The sequence below is a fragment of the Otolemur garnettii genome, unplaced genomic scaffold (genome assembly GCF_000181295.1).
Source record: "Otolemur garnettii isolate 467f Iridium unplaced genomic scaffold, OtoGar3 scaffold00177, whole genome shotgun sequence".
NCBI lineage: Eukaryota > Metazoa > Chordata > Mammalia > Primates > Galagidae > Otolemur > Otolemur garnettii.
In genome coordinates this window covers 2,572,667-2,580,701 of record NW_003852572.1, presented here as the reverse complement: position 1 = coordinate 2,580,701, position 8,035 = coordinate 2,572,667, and the positions used below count along the sequence as shown (strand labels likewise).

General features: G+C 37.2%; 1 pseudogene; it reads right to left on the bottom strand.

The window, feature by feature from the left end:
• Positions 1–5,645: 5,645 nt before the first annotated feature.
• On the bottom strand, positions 5,646–6,871 carry LOC100950874 (annotated as a pseudogene).
• Between the last annotated feature and the right edge of the window lie 1,164 nt (positions 6,872–8,035).

The following is an 8,035-nucleotide window of genomic DNA, read 5'->3' as shown; positions in this document are numbered from 1 at the left end:
AGTGTTCTCATTAGAAAAGGATGCTGGGGATGGCACCTGTGGCTCAAGGAGTAGGGTGCCAGCCCCATATACCAGAGGTGGTGGGTTCAAACCTAACCCTGGCCAAAAAAAAAAAAAAAAACCCTGCAACAATAGAAAAGGATGCTGGATTTTATTGTGTGCTTCTTCTGCCTCTATTGAAAGGATCAGATGGTCTTTGTTTTTGCTTCTGTTGATATGGTGAATTACGTTTAATGGATTCACATATGTTAAACCAGCCTTGCATCCCAGGGATGAAACCTACTTGATCATGATGAATAATTTTTTTTTATGTGTAGCTGTAATCTATTAGTTAAAATTTTGTGAAGAATTTTTGCAACTATGTTTATTAGTGAAATTTGTCTGAAATTCTCTTTTTAGTTGGGTCTTTCCTGGTTTGGGTATCAGGGTGATGTTTGCTTCATAGAACATGTTGTGGAAAATTCCTACTTTTTCAATTTTTTGGAATAAATTTTGCAGTATGGACATAAGCTGTTATTTGAAGGTTTGATAGAATTCTGATATAAAGCCATCTGGACCAGGGCTTTTTTTGTTGGGAGATTTCTTATTGTTTCTTTGTTTGTTTACTTTGTACATTGATGTATTTATGGGGTTCAGGGTACTGCTTCGATATACATTGTGAAATGTTTACATTGAACCAAGTAACACATCCATCACAATTATACTCATTTCTTAATAGTTTTGAAATTTACCATTACATCATGCACATTAGGTGAGGTCCCCCTCAATACCCTCCCTTCTCCCATATCCCCCCTCCCCATCCCTCTCTCTCCTCTTCCCTTCTATTTTATGGACTATAGTTATGTTTTGCCATTCATATGATTGTGTAGGGGGTTATATATTGATTTCATAGTAGTAACGAGTATATTGGATTCTTTTTTTTTCCATTCTTGGGATACTTTCAGTATGTTGAAGAGATCTATTTCTTCTTGATTAAGTCTAGGGAGAGGGTGTGATTCTAGATATTGATCTATTTCCTTCACATTGTGAAATTTCTGAGCATAGAGTTTCCTATAGTACTCAGAGACAATCTCTTGTATCCCTGTGGCATCTGTTGTTATTTCCCCTTTATTTTTTCTAATTGAGGTTATTATTATTAGATATTTTACTTTTCTCTTTCTACTTAATCTGACCAAAGATTTATTGATTTTATGTATTTTTTCAAAAAAACAAGTTTTTGTTCTGTTAATTTTCTGAATGATTCTTTTGCTTTCAATCTCATTAATCTCTAATTTAATTTTGGTGATTTCTTTTCTTCTGCTGGGTTTGTGATTAAATTGTTCTTCTTGTTCCAGTTCCATTAGATGGTTCATGAGTTTGTTGATGCACTGTGTTTCTGTGTTTCAAATGTAGGCATCTAATATAATAAATTTCCCTCCTAAGGCTGCTTTTGCTGTATCCCACTGGTTTTGGTAACTTGTGTCTTCATTGTTGTTATGTTTTAGGAATTTAACAATTTCCTCTTTTAGCTCTTCCTGAAGACAACTATCATTCAGCATAAGGTTGTTTAATTTGCAAGTCTTTCTATGGGAATACACATTTTTGTTGGAGTTGAATTCCACCTTTGTTGCCTTGTGGTCTGAGAACAGACAACGTATAATTTCTATTCTTTTAATTTTGCTGAGATTTGATTTGTATCCTAGCTATGTGGTCAATTTTTGAGTATATACCATGGGCTAAAGAGAAAAATGTATATTCCTTAGTTTTGAGATTATGTGTTTTGTAAGTCTATTAATCTCATTTGTTCTAGAGTCACATTTAAATCCTTTGTATCTTAGTTTAGTTTCTGTTTTGAGGATCTGTTCAATTCTGTCAGAGGGATGTTAAAGTCTCTGACTATTATGGTGTTATGGGATATCACAATGCTCAGACACTTCAAGGTCTGTTTCATAAATCTGGGAGCACTTAAATTGGGTGCATAAATATTTGAAATTGAAATGTCTTCTTTTTTTTTGGCCAGGGCCAGGTTTGAACCCGCTACCTCTGGTATATGGGACTGGTGTCCTACTCCTTGAGCCACAGGTGCCACCCATTGAAATAATATTTTCCATCCGTTATCCCTGAGTCTTTATTTGTCTTTCAAAGCTAGTTGTGTCTCCTGGAAACAGCATATGGATGGCTTGTGCTTTTTTATCTAATCAGCCAGCCTATGCCTCTTCAATGGTGAATTCAGTCTACTGACATTTATTGAGAGAATTGGTAAGTGTGGTGAAGTTCTATTCATTTTATTTTGTGAAAATATATTGTGTAATTGTATCCTGTATGCCATTGTGGAAGCTAATTTTTGACCTTTAGCTTCTGGGTGTTTACTTTGCTCATGGTCCATTGTGGTGGTCAGCATTGAGAGTAGGTCGAAGTATTTTCTGAAGAGTTGGACTTTCTGTGGCAAATTTCCTCAGTGCTTACATATCTACAAAGATTTTATTTCCACATCAATTTTGAAGCTTAGTTTAGCAGAACACAGAATTCTGGACTGAAAATTGTTTTGTTTAAGAATGTTGAAGGTGGATTACCATGCTCTAGCCTGGAAAGTTTCAGTTGAAAAGTCTGCTTTCATCCTAATGGCTCTGCCTCTATAGGTCACTTGGCACTTACTCCTGATTGCTTGAGAATCCTTTCTTTCACCTTGACTAGACAGGTTCATTACAATCTGCCCTAGAGAGGCTCTGTTTGAGCTGAGATGACCCGGGGTTCAATATCCATCAGAAAGGAGTTTGTTGGGGTCTTTAGTAAAACTTGGGATGTTTTCATTTAAGATGATCTCTGGTAGGGCTTCCATTTCTTTGGGATAATCTTCTTCTCCTTCAGCAATCCCTATTATTTATATGTTTGAACACTTCATGGAGTCTCGTAGCTCTCTAAGCAACTGTTCTTCTTTCTCTCTCTTCTTTTCTGCCTCTTTAACTACCCGGGTTAACTCAAAAACTTTATCCTCTAGCTCTCAGATTATTTCTTCTCTATGGTCTAACCTATTTGTGATACCTTCTACTGCATCTTTACGTTCTCTGATAGTCTCCTTCATTCCCTTAAGCTCTGCCGTATCTTTTCTATATTCTACGTATCTCTCTTTCAACATATGATTGTCTTTCTATTTCTCATCCATTCCTTTCATTGTCTGTATCATCTATCTTTTAAATTCCCTTTCTGTCAAGTCCATTAATTCTTTATAGGTGGAGTCTTCTGCAGTAGCTGCAGAATTCCTCTATTTTGGTTTTTCATATTGCCTAAATTTTTCTGTTGGTTCCTCCTCATGTGTTCTTTCTTCTTGTTCACCTCCTTATCCTCTGCTTTCCTTCTCACTGCCTCCTTTATTTCAAACATCAGATCTTGCTCTTGAAGACAGTACGGTGCAATATGTCACTAGAACACCACCTTGGTCTGTGGTCTTTTAGGAGACAAGAGAGTACAGTCAGCAAACTCTATGGTCCTTATTCCAGTCTTAGGTGCCTTTGGTAATCATCTGATTGTTTCCTCAGCATTCAGACCTTGCTGGGTTGGTATCTTAAAGCTCACAAGAATCTTTTAGGGTAGATCTCACAGTGCCTGCTGACTCTAGTTCACATGGGGTGTGTGATTCCCTTAGCCTGTCCCAAGAATGAAGTTCTGATCATGGAAGGTAGAATTAAGGCAGCTGTATTTTAGACCTCTGCTAAGATCTTCTTATGACTGTCCCACAATGGCAGCCCTTTTGCCACTGAGGGGGACAGTATGGCTGCCTCACCAGTCACCAAATCTATGGCAAATCTTGTTGCTATATACTGTTCAGGTCTTCCCACTCTTTCAACCTTCCTACTCAACAAGCAGCTTCCCCCAACAACTAAAAACTCCAGAAAGGCTTTCTCCCATCCCAGACCTCTGTGGGGGCCAGCTGGTCCATCCCAGCCAGTCACAATCACATGCCTAATTCATCAGATTTCTAGCACTTCAGATTGTACACTGTATCTAGCTCACCAGCTCCTCACTGTGCTCCCTGAGCTATCCCTCTGGGTAAGATCCCTGCACCAGCTGTGGCTGCATTCTCTTTTTTCCCCCAATTGTTCTAGAAGAACTCAGCTGAACTATCCTTCTGGTCCACCATCTTTCTCTGCACCTCTTTAAATTATCTTTAACATGAACTATAATTTACTAATGTGATCATTCTTCCTATCTTATCTGTACTAAAAATGAGGGATTTCTCATGTTTAGCAAATTGTTTTTCAGGTAATGGAAAAAGCATTTTCATTAAAAAAAGAAGTCACTAAATACAAAATGATTATCACAGCAAACTTTCTAGTTTTTGCAATTTTGAACTTAAATGCTTTTGGATTAAACTTAAGTTTTTTGTGCTATAACAAGCTTATGCAAGATAGCAAATGTATAAATTGATTTTTCTAGTCATAACCTCAGTATATCTATTCCTGATCATTCAAATACTTTGCACCAGCAAAAATGATTTCTAACATATGTATTTAGGAGGTAATCAACTCTGTATAAAAGCAAATGCACTTTCCTCTCCTTTCTCCAGTGACTGGAAAAAATCCATACTCTTAAAATAATAATAAAAATAACAATTTTAAGAGGAGCAGCCCTTAACTCTATGCATGCTGCCTTTCTCTACTTCATTCTCAGTTCTTCTTGATTATTCTTGTATGTGATAATAAAAAGGGAATGTGAGTGGGTTATCACTTTTGTATATGTCCCATTTCCAAAATTCCCTCTCCAAAAAGCCAACCAGATAATCAAACAAACAAACAAAAACTCAACAGTGCAACAAAACACAAATAGCAATTCCAACAGTTTGATGAATGATGCGTTCGTGTGACATTAAGTGATTTTAGGCAGTTAGTTACAAAATGCTGCTTTGCTGTAATAGTAGAAAGTCAACAAATACTTAAAAGAAACCAAGAATATATGCAATTTTGACAAAGTCTCTTATTAACTTCTTTCTCTTATCTCTTTTTTTCTTCACATTATCTGTTGAGTATCTATTATAGTAGGCCACAAAACATACAGTGAAAAAGACAGGCTTAAAGGCATTTGATGTTTGTAAATAAATCCACAATGGGATCCAAGGTCAAGGGATGATACATGATCAGCCTAGTAGGACAATTCTGAGCATGTGCATACACAGATAAAGTCGAGGTTTTATAATTTTTTTTTAATGTCAGTGCATTTTTTTCATGTTTATGTTTTTCAAAGCTGTCTTTTGTTCCTTGTTGTGCTGACTGCAAACAAAATTTAAGAAAGTATTAAGAGTTGGCATAAATGGAAAAAAAGAAAAGCTGTAGTGACATTGAACTGCACAATGTAAGCATTGAGCAGGTGCAAAATTTTCAAATCAAAAAAAGGAAGTCATCTCTCTTATCTTGACATATATAACAATAGGCTAAGAAGACTGCTTTTAATATGGGACAGTTTTAAAGGAGAAAAGCTTAGATCTCCAAGTATGTTGGATAAGTCCGAGAATGTTGCTGTAGGATTCTAAAGCATGATCACTGGTTATTTCGTGTATTTGCCATTTTTCTGGGCAAAAACATTCCACTTCCTCTTCCAAGATACTTCTCTGTCCTCAGCCAGAAGAGATACTGTTCAGAACCCACATCAACTTTATTCAACCAAGTATTCCTTCAATGAGAGGGGCAGGATGGTCTATCTGCTGATGACTGATCAGGATTTATTTAGATCAGTCTCTGAATAAAGAGGTGGAGGCAAGAACCAAAACTCCTGCATATATGCAAATGGTGGTCTTTGAAAAGCTCCCTCAAAGTCATCACAAGCACTCGCTGGTTCCAGATTGTTCCACATTTGTTCCTCCATTATCACTTCTGCATAGCTGGGTGGTGCTTCACGTCTTTCAAGAAGGGATAAACTAAGCCAATTCATATTCATGCTACACTGACAGCTTACACTTGAGGTTCTGCTATCAAATGGATGTAGAGGGATGGTACCAATGACAAATGGCGAATTAAGAAATAAATCCATAACTCCAGGAATATCCACATCTACTATTAGTGAATATCCCATGTGGACTGTACTATAGTCAAGGATAGAGGGAGAAACTGGCAGAATTTTCAGCAACTTGCCATTCCACGTCTCTGTCTTTCCAGATGATAAGGATTCCCCATGCAAGTTAGCCACAAGTTGTTTTACTTCCTTCATTTTCCCTTTGGCATAGGAGGCCTGTGTTGGGTAAATGGCTGCCTTTGACACTACCTTTTGGCAAAAACAGTTCTCAATCTCAGCAAATATCTGAATTGATTCACCTTCCTTTCAATTTTGGTACTTAAGGATATTGGGCCTGAGGTACAAAGCAAGCAACAGAGTGTTTTTTCTTTTGTGTCTGCCTGGGCACAAACAGCAATGAAGGAGTGTTGATATCTATGTGCTCAAAGACTGTAAATTCCTTCTTTAATTGTACTGTTAGAAGACAAGGCCTGTGCAATTTGGCTTTCACTCAGTAGTGCACACTGCTGTGTCGGCCTTCGAATGAGGTGTTGGTGAAAGCTGGAGTCTGAATGCATATTCATGCCTTCCTGAAAGAATAGTGTTGATGCCTTCTTCAGAATTATCATCATCTCTTTCATGCCCAATTCAGATGTCTTTATTGTTAAATATTCTACTTCTTTAGTACAGTTCTGGGTAAGGGCAATATTGGAGCCAGTGTTTCCAGATTCAGTCCAGCATACTTTTGCATATTCTCTTGTATGAAGTTTAAGAGATTTTATTCTGATTTCCCCAGTAACTTCTAAATTCACCCTTCTGGGATGCTATCCCTAGTGGAATACATGGGGACATTGCTGCCATTAAGATAGTCAAAGCTTATTGTCAAACTCTTCACCTTTTCCAGCACCATGTTTATAACAAAATCTATGAAAATATAACATAAAAAAGTCAAGATCGCATATAAAATGTGATGTCACTAAACACTGATTAATATCTTTTCCATCCAAAATGGTAGCAGGCAGGATCAGTGATTCTTTACAAATAGTTTGTTGAGATTTCTTAAGAAGTCAGGACACTAAAGTCTCATCTCAGTGGTCTTCTTACAAAACCTGTTCTGATCTTTTAGTAAAGTTATTTTCTTTATCACTATCCTTTAATACTACCATTTATCCACATTCTTCTTTCACCCCAAATTAGAATCTCATATTTTCTTTTCTTTTCTTTTTTTTTTAAACAGTCACCCTTGGTAGAGTGCTATGGCAACTTAGCTCACAGCAACCTCAAATTCTTGAGCTCAAGCAATTCTCTTGCCTCAGCCTCCCAAGTAGCTGGGACTATAGGCATTCACCTTGGGGTCTCACTCTTGCTCAACCTGGTCTTGAATTTGTGAGCTCAGGCAATTCACCTGCCTTGGCCTCCCAGAGTGCTGGGATTACAGGTATGAGCCACCTCAACCAGACTAGAATCTTATATTTTCAAACTAAAAGAGAGCATTTTCATTTTTAGAAAACATTGCTAGAAGTGTTCAAGGCTTTAATTCTGAAAAAATTATTAATATTGATTACCAATAATATGTCACATAAGCAATTTTTAACATAAGTGGAATATACTATAATCTTATTATGGATCATAACTGGATGTTTCTACTTTTTAAATGACCAAGATAATCTAAGTTATATACACATATCAATAACAGAACAAACCAGTTGAGTATTAAAAATTCTTGTTTTTCGGATTGGTACCTGTGGCTCAAGTGGCTAAGGCACCAGCCATGTACACCCAAGGTGGCGGGTTTGAATCCAGCCAGAGGTCTGCCAAATAACAATGATGGCTGCAATCAAAAAATAGCTGGGTGTTGTGGCAGGTGCCTGTGGTCCCAGCTACTTGGGAGGCTGAGGCAGGAGACTTGCTTGAGCCCAGGAGTTGGAGGTTGCTGTGAGCTATGATGCCACAGCACTCTACCCAAGGGGACAGCTTGAGGCTCTGTTTCAAAAAAAAAAAAAAAAATTCTTGTTTTTCAACATAAAAAGAAATATCAGCATAAGAAGAAATATCAGCATATTTGATTCTGATT